The following is a 12,888-nucleotide window of genomic DNA, read 5'->3' as shown; positions in this document are numbered from 1 at the left end:
TTTGTACATGGTACAACTTCAAATGTGGTTTTAACATTAAACAGGACATCTTATTCGCACCATCGTTCATTTCTTTCATCAGTTTATACCAATAAACCAGTAACTGACATTGTACCTCAATTCTAATTGGATAACAACCAAGCTCTCCGTAAACCATATATATACAAGTGGGTGTAGTTTTATATACATCAAGAAGCATTTTTAAAAATCGCAATTGAAACCTTGACAATATGTCTAATGAATCATATCCCCACACCTCACAACCATACAGCAAAATTGGATGTACACACTTCTCAAAAAGATCCAATTGCACATCAATTGGTAAATTTAGTTTTCTACATTTTCGAATTAACGAGAACATTGCACGGTTACCAATCAAACATTGACGTTTCATGGCATTATGAAATTTGTTATTATAATTAAATAGTACACCTGTCAATGATCAACAATATTTCATTTCATTAACAGAACACACGCAAGTAAATGAACACATCATTCAATTTCAAGAAAATGAAGTGGTTCGATCATACGCTGTTTTGCCTCACAAAACCGAACTTCATACAATATTTGACGTTGGAACACAGAGGCAAAAGTTCATTATCTGTATCATAAGTGTTTATGTCTGTCAACTAAAACACACCGTGGACCCTCCCTCGACAATCTGATCCACCTCAGTTAGTACGGCAATTTTGATCCACCTAAAAAGTGAGAAAAAAAATGTGGTGGGTTGCTTCCGTCAAACCCATTTGTAGAAAAAACAACCCACCAGCATGATTTGCAAACCAAAAACAGAAGAAGATTCACAACAGTTTTGACTTGCAAGTGGTACAACAGTCATTACCATTTATTGCCCTATACGTCTGTGCGGCCGCTGATTTCCCTCTAATTGTCGAGAAAAAAAGGAAATTTCTGACTTTTCTGGCCAATACCTTCTTCGTTATTTATTAATTCATCATAATTATTATATACGTTGAAAGTGCAGCCTATTTTGAGTTCATTGATTAGTCTGGCGTTTAATTACGTAAAGGGGTTGTGGGAGAAAAATGCAAGAAAACAACCCAACCCATTGTAAACCTGGGTACGTGCCACAAAATGTGCGATGTGCGTACGTGCCGCCAAAGAAAATCAGAAGGTACATGCAATCACGATACTGACTGTATTCCTTTCTAATTGGGTAAAATAAGCCTACGCCCCAAGCGCAATCAGATGTACTTTAGCACAAACAGACAAAATGTCGTTTGGTGTTCAAACCATACAAGTGCACTGCCGTATGATAGATGTGTGTGTGTGTGTGTGTGTGTATGTGTGTGTGTGTGTGTGTGTGTGTGTGTGTGTGTGTGTGTGTGTGTGTGTGTGTGTGTGTGTGTGTGTGTGTGTGTGTGTGTGTTCCTTTGTGTATGTTTGCTTGTATGTGTGTGTGTTTGTGGAGGGATGGTTCGTTTGGGGCTGGTCTTGTTTGTCATCTTTCTTCTTTTTCTGAAAATTCCGTAATGATAACAAGTAGTTTCTCCTCGATGCCTTTGTCCATCCACCAGTCTAAACACACGCCTGTCCTTACTCTATTTCCTATTAAATTTTCTTGTTCAGAATGTTTGGCTTCAATGTATTTCTTTGTGATTTTGTTTATGTACATATTTCCCTGGTAAGTGTTACCAAGTGCCCGAAGCCCACGAATTACCTTTAGAGGCAAAGCCAGTCAAAAAGTTGTCCGAATTTTAGAGCTAAATGAATAGCCACATAAAAACTGCTATTGGTACGGAAAAGTTTCCAAGAGCATTCAAGGAGACAGCAACAGCAAGACTCAAACATCCTTCTGCACGTTTCCTTTTCTTTTCATATTCAGCTGCTTTACCGCAATGTTTGGCGATGCTTTTCTCAACACGTCTGGTCTGTCAAAACACAGTGATTGGAATACCAAACGATCACGGATGACGAAAGCTGAACTGACATCACATTTTGCGTACCAATTCAGTCCCGCCGTCATAAGAAATCTGTCTGCTACGAAAGAATGCGTTGACAAATGGACTGCAACACATATACACACACATCATGTCAAAATACAGTTTCATCTGTAAGTATAAGATTTCAAGACGCATTTATTTAATTTGCCAGTGATTCATTTAAATCAAAGTAATCTGTCTGCTTCCCAACCGCCTCAACCGAACAGCCCAGATCTATTTTTTGTTCAACGTTACCAGAGAAATATCTCTCAGATTGATGCCAAATGTAGCAAAATAGCTAATCTGGCGTGTCAATATCGCTACGTTTTGCACGTGGAAGGTGAGCGATTTCCTTCACGCGGGGATTGACGAAGCTGTACTGTCTTGGTGAAAAAATACAGTGCGTTCAGTTTCATTCCGTAAGTTCGACAGCTTGACTAAATGTAGTAATTTCGCCTTATCCTACATACGTGAGAGAGACACTCGTGAGATAATATTCGTTCAAATCACACGTGTGTATATCATGTAAATGAGGTCATGTCAAGCAAGTCTGGCAGGGACCTGTTTTTCCACTGCTTATGATGCCAAAGTCACCGAGACAATCGTCATTATAGAAAAAAAATTGCGCTCGCTAATTACCCTCGATGAATTTTTAGAACTAACACGTCACGCCACACTTTCAGAGTGACGTTTCTTTGCTTTGACGTAATAGATTGCACGAGGCTTTGGAAGAGATCGAGGTTCCAAAACAAGCGTCTTCAATTTAGCTGCCTCGACTGCAGGACATTTTCAGTAAAATACACGTAAGTACAGTATGTAGGATAAACAGAATACTACATGGCTTGCTGTGTCGTACCAGATTTACACTCGTTGCTTTTTCAAATAGTGAACAGCTCGCTTCCGCTCGCAGTTCAATATTTAAAAAAAAAAACCTCGTGTAAATCTGGTACGACACAGCAAGCTTTACGCGACTTGTTGTTTCATGCTGATAACTGGCTTGTTTTCTTGCGAAGAAGTTTCATTTTGTGTTTGGTAGTCCTTCTCTCTTAGGTTAACCGTTAGGCCTAATTAGAGTAAAACAGCTTTGATAGACATTCAGCAAAAATTAAATACAGAAAAAAATCACAAATGGTCCATATTAGGAGCCTGGGCGCCTAATATGGACCAGTGAAGCGGCCTTCACGAATCACTGTAAAAAGCCCCCTATACTTCAAAATAACATGATACAACAAAAGTGTGCAAGTCAGACTAATTAAAATATGCTCTAGATTTATCTGTTTCGGGTTGATGAGAGCATTATTTGAAGCACACCAGGAAACTAAAGAAGCTAATCAAAAACAGAGTGAAAATAAGTGAAATTATCAACTTCCACGAAAAGAAGACTTTTTGTTACATTTTTTTTAAATCTCGAGGGCTAGTAATAGGTTATATCCAGCAAGCTTCTTAATGAATTAATAAAAATAGCCTTTAGCTTTTATTTTCTTCGATTTGTTGAAGGTGGTCCATATTAGGGGACTCACACATACTTTGAGATTTTGCTATTATTTTTTGTTTGCAGTAGAAACTCGGGGTCAACACTGCTAAAATGTAACAAATACGGTATTAGCTGTCATATATAGCAACTTTTGTGTGATAAAATCTTTGGCTGTGGACAGAAACGAGTCCGTTTTAGGCGGCAAGTTTAGAGTGAACGCTGCCAAAAGTGAAAACAAGTCGCGTAAGGCGAAAATACAACATTTAGTCAAGTAGCTGTCGAACTCACAGAATGAAACTGAACGCAATGCAATTTTTCAGCAAGACCGTATACTCGTAGCATCGTCAGTCCACCGCTCATGCTCATGGCAAAGGCAGTGAAATTGACAAGAAGAGCGGTTTAGTAGTTGCGCTGAGAAGGATAGCACGCTTTTCTGTACCTCTCTTCGTTTTAACTTTCTGAGCGTGTTTTTAATCCAAACATATCATATCTATATGTTTTTGGAATCAGGAACCGACAAGGAATAAGATGAAAGTGTTTTTAAATTGATTTCAAAAATTTAATTTTGATAATAATTTTTATATTTTTAACTTTCAGAGCTTGCTTTTAATCCAAATATAACATATTTATATGTTTTTGGAATCAGAAAATGATGGAGAATAAGATAAACGTAAATTTGGATCGTTTTATAAAAATGTTATTTTTTTTTACAACTTTCAGATTTTTAATGACCAAAGTCATTAATTATTTTTTAAGCCACCAAGTTGAAATGCAATACCGAAGTCCGGGCTTCGTCGAAGACTACTTGACCAAAATTTCAACCAATTTGGTTGAAAAATGAGGGCGTGACAGTGCCGCCTCAACTTTCACGAAAAGCCGGATATGACGTCATCAAAGACATTTATCAAAAAAATGAAAAAAACCTATGGGGATATCATACCCAGGAACTCTCATGTCAAATTTCATAAAGATCGGTCCAGTAGTTTAGTCTGAATCGCTCTACACACACACACACATAGTCCACAAGCCAAGTATACCTACCGTGCACCCCCCCCAGGGGTTGGCAAGACTGGTCTAGAAATGATCCCTAGAGTATCCTGAACACGAAACAAAAACTTTAACAGCAAAAAGTTGGGATGCTTAGGAGTTACAGCCCTTGACGTAAGGGTACCCTCTTGTGCGCTTACTGCGGCCGTTCGAAGTTTACTGTGAATCAACTGCTGTAAATGAACAAGAAATCTACCATGCACCCCTCCAGGGGTTGACGGGACTTGCCTAAATATGTTCCTTAGAGTGTTCTGAACACGAAACAAAAACTTAAACAGCAAAAAGTTGGGATGCATAGGAGTTACAGCCCTTGATGTAAGGGTGCCCCCTCGTGCACTTACTGCGGCCGTTCAAATTTTACTGTGAAACAGCTGCTGTAAATGAACAAGCAATCACACGAAGTATTGTTCAGTGTTTCTAATTTTAATCAGAGTCTTCTGAGCTGGAGTCATCCAGGCCATTCTGCAAGAAGCACTCTGTGTCGTCTTCCTCTTCTTCCGCATCTGAGTCAGGGACATCATTGAGGAGATCGTCAATGACAGTCTGGGGTAAGGTCAGGTCTTCTTCCTCTTCTGTCCAGAGTGGCTCTAAAATGCCATTGTTCATCACCCAGCCATGACCTTCTGTGGGGTTAGGAATGTCTGGCACAGGCTGGTCACCTCGCTTCCAGATGGCCACTTGATAGTTGCAGCGGCGAATATGTTGCTTCAGACTGCGTCAAGAAGGTGGCAAAGTAGCCAAGTCGACATTCTGACTGGCATTTACCACCTCTTCGCCACACTTCTCTTTCAGCAAGTGATGCCTCAGCTCATTAACCTTGCTGAATCGTGACCTGCCATAGATACAGCATGTGAAGGACTCCAAGTCATCAATTATTTCATCCTGCATGTCCCACGTGTTGCCAAGCTGAGCGAGCGTCTTCACAAATGCTGGCTTCTGCTGCAGAACCTTCACAGCCTTCACTTTGCCTTTGCCCTTGAAGGCGCTGGTTGAATCACAGCCTGTGAAAGCATGGAGAGACAACAGTGCAGTGCAGAAAGGCTGTGTAAGTCCTCTGGCTAGGTCACTGATGTCAATCAGTCGCTTCTTGTTGCCTTTGCCCGTGTCAAACAGGATTGTAACACCGTCTAGCTGAGGGGCAAAGTTCAGGAGGATGAAAAATACATCTGTGTCAGGACTCTTGACACGAATGTACTTGTACCCTTGATCTTGTCCATACTTGGAATAGAGGATGACACGCGAGTCTGTTTCTTCTTGGGTAGACGACAAGGAATGAAGTTCTTGTTTTTCAGTCTTTCTACCATCAGCTGATGAGAGCTTGAATGCTTGCCCTTCACAGACGAGAACGACGTTTCTCTCCTTGTGCTTTTCAGCAAAGGAATCCTTGCTGACATCCAGTAGCAGTTTAATGAACTGCACTTTGTTATCTTCATTAGCCAGAAATGCCTTCCAGTCTGCTGGTCGCTTTGTGCTATCCCCTTTCAGGATGATCTTGTCACCAGACCCTCTTCTCTTTCGCTCCATGGATTTCACAGAACAGTCTTGGTACATATCGGTGCTGAATACAAAGTCAGTTTCTGGTGGTACCATGTCGTAGAGCTTCTGGCAGATCTGGCGAAAGTTGGGAGGAACTTGTTGCATTGCGTGAAATGTTGCATTGCCATCGATGATCATTAGAGTCTCATCAACAGGGGGGGAGTGGGGACAGCGTCTTCCACAGTCTTCGTCAGATAGTGAAAAGCAGCGCTCTTGTCAGTCTTAGCCAAATAACTGTCTGCTGTCCCAAGGCTGTAAGGGACTGGAGTCAGCTGATAGGTCATGAGCTCTTTCAGATCCATGTTCAGATCGCCTTCCTGAGACTTCACGAGAAGTTGGAAGGCCACATTTCCTTGGTGCTTATATTCAGTCAATTTGTTTTGAGTTGACTTGAGTGTGACTCTTTTTGACGTGTCTGCCATGACTTTCAGCTTGAGACGTTTCACTGGCTCGAAGAAATGTTCTCCGGTTTCTAGTCTCTCAGTGATGAACTTCTCCTTCTCGCTTCTGCCTGCTGCTTCTGCACGTAGGACATCCTTCTCGATTTCAGCAGGTACTGTGGCACCTGATGACAGCATGATCAGTTTCTCTTTGTCATGAACCTCAAACGGGTTGGTGAAGCTTTCTACTGCAGCAAGTGTTCGTGCCACACTCTTTTCACTCCTGGTGACTTCTGTTGGACGAAGGTCACGGTGTTGAGTGTCCAGTTCACTATCCTTTGTCATTCCAGCCATGTCCATAGTCACTTGCATGTACTTTGTTCTTTGGTGGGTTGTCCTCACCCACTTTTGGTAGGCTGGATAGTTTGAAGCAATTCCAGTGAGACCTGCACCAGCTGCGGCTGCTCCTCCTTTGCTCTTCGCATTGCGCATAAACGTCTCCTCCATCGTTTTGTCAACGGCACATCTGTTGCCAGGAATGAAAGACCTTGCCACGCTGAATGCCCCTTGCTTTAGCAGCTCGGTGGAACCTGGGTGTGAGAGCTCAATGTTGGCGATGAAGAGTCCAAAGAAGGTGTGGTACCTTGCATAGTTTTGTCCCCCAAAGCTGAAGAAAAGATCAGGCATCGCCAATAAGCACTGGGCATACAACTCAAAGTCATTCGCTTTCACAGCATACAAGAGAGACAGTACATGCCAGATGTGGTCCATATAGGACATCCAGAACTGGGGAGTTTTCCCGTGTTTTCCTTGCCTGACATCTTCTCTATACTGTTCATAGTCTCTGACGAAGTCACTCGTGCCTTTGTCATCCAGCAGCTGTGCGACAGTGTCGTGCGTGGAGGCTCCTCCAATTTTAGTGTACAAGAAATGAAATCCTATGTGAACCGCGAAAAATCAGAATGTATAAGGCAGGTGTCACGAGACACCCCCGTAACTAGTTTGCCCTCAGAAGTTCCACTTTGTACAAAAGTAGCAGATATTCTGAATAATTTCGACTGTTATACGGTATAAATTGTCTATGAACGACATTGTCGTACCTGTGGATACAACACAGGTTACAATAGTCCACAAAGCCCTTGAAATTGGAATTTTAGCGAAGACGAGCAATGGCGGCACATGTTGCAAGCAATGGCCGACCTGGGCAGTAATATTTTGTTAATTTTTAATCAATGGAGACGCACTATCGTACTGCGATGTCTTTACAGCTACCACAATGTCGTTTAGAGCCGATTTATACTGTTTAACAGTCGAAATTATACAGAATATCTGCTACTTTTGTACAAAGTGGAACTTCGGAGGGTAAACTCATTTCGGGGGTAATCTCGTATCGTGACACAGGCACTACCGATGCCAAACTGTTGACCAATAACAGAGATTACTCAAGGTTCTACCAGGTTCACTGACAACTAAATTAAAAAAATTGGGATCAAAAGAACATGATTTCTTGTTCATTTACAGCAGCTGATTCACAGTAAACTTCGAACGGCCGCAGTAAGCGCACAAGAGGGTACCCTTACGTCACGGGCTGTAACTCCTAAGCATCCCAACTTTTTGCTGTTAAAGTTTTTGTTTCGTGTTCAGGATACTCTAGGGATCATTTCTAGACCAGTCTTGCCAACCCCTGGGGGGGATGCACGGTAGGCCTATCTGGCTTGCATACTAACACACACACACACACACAGACACACGCACATACACCACGACCCTCGTCTCGATTCCCCCCTCTACGTTAAAACATTTAGTCAAAACTTGACTAAATGTAAAAAGAGAAAAAGCCTAACGGTTTTGAGATTTCTGTTTCTGCAACTGTTTTGACATGTGCAAGTTATTCAGAGAGGGTGAATACAGCGAATAAAACTTTTTTGAGCGCTCTAGCTCCGTTAGTTTGTCAGAACAGGAGGTGGTCCATATTAGGAGCCGGTCTATATTAGGAGCCCTTCCCCTACTTATACACATACATGCACATACTCTCTCTCTCCCCCTTTCTCTCCCTCTCACCCTCTCTCTCTCTCTTCACCTTGCTCTCTGAATAACACACACATCTTTCATACGGCAGTGCACTTGTGGGATTTGAACACCAAACTACATTTTGTCTGTTTGTGCTAAAGTCCATCTGATTGCGCTTCGGACGTAGGCCTTTTTTTTTTTAAACCCAAATAGCAAGGAATACAGTCAGTATTCCGATTGCATGTACCTTCAAGTTCTGATTTTCGTTGGAGGCACGTACCCAGCACATCAATCGCACATAAGGAGGCACGTACCCAGGTTTACAATGGGTTGGGTTGTTTTCTTGCATTTTTCTCCCACAACCCCTTTACGTAATTCATCGCCAGACTTATCAATGAACTCAAAATAGGCTGCGCTTTCAACGTATATAATAATTATGATGAATTAATAAATAACAAAGAAGGTATTGGCCAGAAAAGTCAGAAATTTCCTTTTATTCCGAAAGGTAGAGCAAAATCAGCGGCCGCACAGGCGTATAGGGCAATAAATGGTAATGACTGTTGTACCACTTGCAAGTCAAAACTGTTGTGCATCTTCTTCTGTACTTTTTTTGTAAATCATGCTGGTGTTTTTTCTACCAATGGGTTCAGTTGACGGAAGCAACCCACCACATTTTTCACTTTTTAGGTGGATCAAAAGTACCGTACTAACTGAGGTGGATCAGATTGTCGAGGGAGGGGCCACGGTGTGTAAAAAGGCCGCTCTGTATTGTGTTTCACAGATTGATTTTGTTGTCTGTTGTGTGATATATAGTTTAATTGTTTATTCGCTTCTGTTTTCTTCCAGCCTCCCGTCTCTCTCTCTCTCTCGTGTGTGTGTGTGTGTGTGTGTGTGTGTGTGTGTGTGTGTGTGTGCGTGCGCGCGCATAGTGTGTGTGTGTGTGTGTGTGCGTACTCTGTACCAATGTGATATTAGGGTTCTTTCAGATATTGTTCCAAGGGAAGCAACTGCGTTTTACTGGGCTTCTTCACACACGAAATAGAGTTATTGTTCCTGTTTACACACCGAATGTGCTCACCATTCAATGTACACCAGAGTGTGGAGATCAACAATATTACACAATGTTTCCTTGTTGTTGTTGATGTTGTTTGTTTCAAGAAACCGATTGAGGGGGCGGGGGTATAGAAGTGGTGGTGGGTAAAGCGCTTTGAACTTCGGATAAGGCGCTATATAAATAAAGAGAATGATATAAAAAAAATAATATAATATAATAGCGTACGACTGATTATGGGAACTCTTGAGGACGTTATGCGGCACTGCCGCACCCCGGGCCACTGACGCACAAACACCAACGCACATACACTGATATGCACACACACGCGCACAAACGCAGTCCTACCCCAAAAAACACGAACACACACGTACACACAAACACACACACACACACACACCCACACACACACACACACACACACACACACACACACACACACACACACACACACACACACACACACACACACACAATCTGTGTATCAAAACTGTAATGATTTTCTTCAACTCATGAAACATTGCAAAAGGTAATCTAAAATACTGAAATATCGAAGCACTGCGTTCAAGGAAGTCGATGTAAGTCTGTTATGTGGAATTGGTGGTCATTGACTGAAATGTTTAAACCTAACCACAGAATGCCGACACAAGCAAACCCTTATTCAAATAACTGAATTGTAACATACACGTAAAATTCCACTTGTGCAAAAAACACGAGTGTACGTGGGAGTTTCAGCCCACGAACGCAGAAGAAGAAGAAGAAGAAGAAGTAACAAATAAACAAGTAATAATAATACAAGTCGCGTAAGGCGAAAATACAATATTTAGTCAAGTAGCTGTCGAACTCACAGAATGAAACGCAATGCCATTTTACTCGTAGCATCGTCAGGCCACCGCTCATGGCAAAGGCAGTGAAATTGACAAGAAGAGCGGGGTAGTAGTTGCGCTAAGAAGGATAGCACGCTTTTCTGTACCTCTCTTTGTTTTAACTTTCTGAGCGTGTTTTTAATCCAAACATATCATATCTATATGTTTTTGGAATCAGGAACCGACAAGGAATAAGATGAAAGTGTTTTTAAATTGATTTGGACAATTTAATTTTGATAATAATTTTTATATATTTAATTTTCAGAGCTTGTTTTTAATCCAAATATAACATATTTATATGTTTTTGGAATCAGCAAATGATGGAGAATAAGATAAACGTAAATTTGGATCGTTTTATAAATTTTTATTTTTTTTTACAATTTTCCGATTTTTAATGACCAAAGTCATTAATTAGTTTTTAAGCCACCAAGCTGAAATGCAATACCGAACCCCGGGCTTCGTCGAAGATTACTTGACCAAAATTGGAACCAATTTGGTTGAAAAATGAGGGCGTGACAGTGCCGCCTCAACTTTCACGAAAAGCCGGATATGACGTCATCAAAGACATTTATCAAAAAAATGAAAAAAACGTTCGGGGATTTCATACCCAGGAACTCTCATGTCAAATTTCATAAAGATCGGTCCAGTAGTTTAGTCTGAATCGCTCTACACACACACACACACACACACACACACGCACGCACGCACGCACATACACCACGACCCTCGTTTCGATTCCCCCTCGATGTTAAAATATTTAGTCAAAACTTGACTAAATATAAAAAAACAATCATGCAAACTATAAAACCTAACCACAGAATGCCGACACAAGCAAACCCTTATTCAAATAACTGAATTGTAACAAATAAACAAGTAATAATAATAATAAAAAACAATCATGCAAACTATAAATTCAATCCCCCATTATTTGCACAAGAGACAGAAATAGTTATCAACATTTCAATAATCGAAATAGGCGGATGAATGCAAATTAAACAGTATAAAATAAAACACTTTGCTAATCGAACACAACGTTGGCACATGTGCAAAAAAAAGAGGAATTATTTATTTATTTAAAAATAAAACTATGCATTTAATCAGAAGCCCTCGAACCAAGAACTAAACAAAGGGGGGGGGGGGGGGGGGGTGTTTACAAACGAACAAACCAATGTAATACATGTATTTAAAACAAGTCGCGTAAGGCGAAAATACAACATTTAGTCAAGCTGTCGAACTCACAGAATGAAACTGAACGCAATGCAATTTTTCAGCAAGACCGTATGCTCGTAGCATCGTCAGTCCACCGCTCGTGGCAAAGGCAGTGAAATTGACAAGAAGAGCGGGGTAGTAGTTGCGCTGAGAAGGATAGCACGCTTTTCTGTACCTCTCTTCGTTTTAACTTTCTGAGCGTGTTTTTAATCCAAACATATCATATCTATATGTTTTTGGAATCAGGAACCGACAAGGAATAAGATGAAAGTGTTATTAAATTGATTTCGAAAATTTAATTTTGATCATAATTTTTATATTTTTAATTTTCAGAGCTTGTTTTTAATCCAAATATAACATATTTATATGTTTTTGGAATCAGAAAATGATGAAGAATAAGATGAACGTAAATTTGGATCGTTATATAAATTTTTTTATTTTTTTTTACAATTTTCAGATTTTTGATGACCAAAGTCATTAATTAATTTTTTGTCACAATTTTCAGATTTTTGATGACCAAAGTCATTAATTAATTTTAAAGCCACCAAGCTGAAATGCAATACCGAAGTCCGGCCTTTGTCGAAGATTGCTTGGCCAAAATTTCAATCAATTTGATTGAAAAATGAGGGCGTGACAGTGCCGCCTCAACTTTCACGAAAAGCCGGATATGACGTCATCAAAGACATTTATCAAAAAAATGAAAAAAACGTTCGGGGATTTCATACCCAGGAACTCTCATGTCAAATTTCATAAAGATCGGTCCAGTAGTTTAGTCTGAATCGCTCTACACACACACACACACACACACACACGCACAGACACACACACATACACCACGACCCTCGTCTCGATTCCCCCCTCGATGTTAAAACATTTAGTCATAACTTGACTAAATGTAAAAATACAGAAAATGCAAATGGTCAAATAATGCAAAATAAACGCACAAGCACCTAAGCACAATTCAGAAAGCACGTGCACCTCTGAAAACCAAAACCACTGTAATGACTGTATGCCGCGATCTGTCACATCGAGAGACCCCTTGGCAGTAACCTTCGCTCACTCCAACATATCCACTGAGACTGAGCTTCGTGATTGCCCCCTTTTCGCCCCGGGGGAGGGGGGAAAAAGGGGAGGGGGGCGAAAAGGAGGTATGGAGATGGATTGGAGAGGGAAATAGATAGGGGGGGGGGGGGGGGGGGGGCAAAGGAAGGGCAAGTCTATTTGCGCATTGCGAGAGGGGAATGGCTTCAGTGGAAATAAGTAATGGTATTAGTTTTCGCTGATTACTGAACACGGGCCTGCAAATTACACAAATTACCTGTGACTGGTTGCACATGTGGATAATGTACTTACACATTCACACATTCTTTTTTCT

The sequence above is a fragment of the Littorina saxatilis genome, linkage group LG1, assembly GCF_037325665.1.
Source record: "Littorina saxatilis isolate snail1 linkage group LG1, US_GU_Lsax_2.0, whole genome shotgun sequence".
NCBI classification, from domain to species: domain Eukaryota; kingdom Metazoa; phylum Mollusca; class Gastropoda; order Littorinimorpha; family Littorinidae; genus Littorina; species Littorina saxatilis.
The sequence above is the reverse complement of the archived record's forward strand: the minus strand, read 5'-3'. Positions refer to the sequence as shown.